A 3,189-nucleotide genomic window follows, 5' to 3' on the forward strand; every position below is an offset into this window, starting at 1 on the left:
GAATTGCCGATAACCTGAGACAACAGAGAGTCCTATGGGGAAAACAAAGACAAAGCCTGTTCTTACCCGCTTCTGCCATAGCATATTCTAACCTGCGGTCACCATCTGTTGGCTAGGAGGTTGTACTGCACACCCTATTACAAAATTTGCTGACTCAAGTACAGATAAGGAAATGACGTAGGCTTCTTGAGACCTCCACTTTCTCATTTCTGCAGCAAGTCGAGGGCCTTCTCACATGCCCAGTATGCTGCCACGAGAACTAGCGTTTGGGACAACCAGCATACTAAATGTACATATAACCGAAACATAGAGGCTGACTCCCCAGACAGCACACAGAAGCAGATGGCATTCCTCAGCATCCATTAAAGTCACAATCTCAAGGGTGATGATAACATGTCTCAATCAAGTGAAAGTACACTGAAATAGAATCCATAAGTTTTTTCCATAGTATTATTTTTGAAAATCATGTAAGTCTTTTCATGCCTTGTCTCTTCTTTTTTTCTTTTCTTTTTTTTTTTTCACAGTCTTGTTCTGTCACCCAGGCTGGAGTGCAGTGATCTCAGCTCACTGTAAACCCTGCCCCCCAGGTTCACCCCTTTCTCCTGCCTCAGCCTCCCAAGTAGCTGGGACTACAGGCTCCCGCTACGGTGCCTGGCTTATTTTTTGTATTTTTAGTAGAGACGGAGTTTCACCATGTTAGCCAGGATGGTCTCGATCTCCTGACCTCATGATCTGCCCGCCTAAGCCTCCCGAAGTGCTGGAATTACAGGCGTGAGCCACCGCGCCTGGCCCCATGTGTTTTCATAGTTTGATAGTTGATCTCTTTTTAGTTCTTAATAATATTCCATTGTATGATTGTACCACAGTTTATGCACTCACCTTTTTGAGGATATCTTCGTTGCTTCACAAATTGGTTGAATTTTTTCACACATGTTCATGAAGCAGTTCTCTTGTTTGTAATAATACCTGGTTTTGATTTAGAGGAATGTTAGTATTCTACAGTGAGTTGAAACGTACTCTGTATTGGGCTGTTTGTGTATTGCTGTAAATAAATACCTGAGATTGGGTAATTTATGAGAACATAGGTTTCGTTGGCTCACAGTTCTACAGGCTGTACAGGAAGCATAACATGGGGCTCTGCTTCTGGGGAGGCCTGTGGAAGCTACAGTCACGGCAGAAGGCGAATTATGAGCTTGCACATCACATGGCCAGAGCAGCAGAGGGAGAGGTGGGAAATGCCATGTACATTTAAATGACCAATTCTCATGGGAATCACTATTATGAGGACAGCACCAAGGGCATGGTGCTAAATTATTTGTGAGAAATCTCCCCTCATAATGTATTCACCTCTTACCAAGCTTGACTTCCAACATTGGGGATCACATTTCAATGGGAGATTTTGGTGGGGACACACATGCAAACTGTGTCATACTTTCTTTTATTTTAGGAGCTCGAGAGTTTGTGTAGAATTATATCTCTTTTTTTTCTAAAATATTTGGTAGAACTCACCAGTGTAGGATTCTTGGCCTGGAGTCTTCATTGTAGGAAGATTTTTAACTATGACCTAATCTTTTTTGATAGATTTAGGGCAATGCAGGTTATCTGTTTTTTCATGAGATTTGGTCGTTTTCACATTTCAGTGAATTAGTCAGTTTTGTCTAAGTTGTCAGGTTTATTCACATACATTTTATAATATTACCTTATATTTTTTAAGTATCGGTAGAATCTGAAATAATGTCATATTCCTTATTTTCAAAGTTAGTAATTTGTAGCTTTTTCTTTTCATGAGCTAGTTTGGCTAGATAGAGGTTTATTGCTTTTATTAATCCTCTCAAAGTCTTTGGTATTGTTCAAATTACCTACAGTTTTTGTGTTTTATTAGTTAGATCTCTGATGTTTTAATTCTCTTGGACTATTGCAAAGAAAATTCTATAGTTGGGAGCTTACCAACAACATAAATTGTGAATTCTCACAATTTTGGAAGCTGCATAGTTCAAGATCAACGTATCATCAGATTTGGTGTCTGAAGAGGTACCACTTTGTGATTCATAGATGCGTTCTTTTTCTCTGTGTCCTCACATGGCCAAAAGAGTTAAAGAGGCTCTCTGGGGTTATTTCTATCAGAGCATTAATCCATATATGAAGGCTTGACCCTCATGACCTGATCACATCCAAAAACTCCTACCTCCTAAGAACATCACCTGTGATTTGATTTTACCATGTGAAATTTGCAAGGACACAAGCATTCAAACCAATGCGGATATTTATCATTTCCTTTCCTCTGTGTCCTTTGAGTTTACTTTTTTCTTTTTTTTTTTCTAGTTTCTTAAGGTAAAAGTCCAAGTTATTTGAGAGTCTTCTAATGTAGACATTCAGTGCTGAAAATTTTTATTTAAGTGCTATTGTAGATGCATTTTACAATTTCTAATGTGTTTTCATTTTTAGTTAGCTCAAAATACTTTCTAATTTCCCTTTTTATTATTTTTTGAACCAACCCAGGATTATTTGGATATATGTTAATTTCCAGTGGTTGAGTTTTTCCAGGGACGTTTTTTGTTACTGATTTTTATTTGATTGGTTTTGGGTTAGGGAACATGTTTTGTATGACTTAAATCATTCTTTCTTAATGCTTTTATTAAGATATGATCTATAGTCTTTGAGTACTTCAGAAGAATTATGCTTTTTAAGTCCACCATATTCTTGCCGATTTTCTGCCTCCTTATTCTTCCACTTGAGTAAGGGGTTTAGACATTTCAGACTATATTTGGGCAATTTTTCTATTTCTTTTGTAGTGCTATCTATTTTTGTATCATGTATTTTGAAGTATTTATGTTATGTACATAAATATTTAGGACTATTGTGTTTTATGAATAATTGAACTCTTTGTCAGTATAAAATGACCTTGTTTCTTGCTGGTACATTTTTGCTATGAAATGTACTTTAGTATTAATATAACCACTCTCCCTCAGCCTTTTGTCAAGTGTTAGTATGGTATATCTTGTTTCATCCTTTACCCAGGTTTTTTTTTTTTATACTTTAAGTTCTAGGGTACATGTGCACAACGTGAAGGTTTGTTACATATGTATACATGTGCCCTGTTGGTGTGCTGCACCCATTAACTCGTCATTTACATTAGGTATACCTCCTAATGCTATCCCTCCCCCCACCCCTCCCCACAATAGGACCCAG

This window comes from Mandrillus leucophaeus, unplaced genomic scaffold (assembly GCF_000951045.1).
Source record: "Mandrillus leucophaeus isolate KB7577 unplaced genomic scaffold, Mleu.le_1.0 Scaffold1250, whole genome shotgun sequence".
Classification (NCBI taxonomy): domain Eukaryota; kingdom Metazoa; phylum Chordata; class Mammalia; order Primates; family Cercopithecidae; genus Mandrillus; species Mandrillus leucophaeus.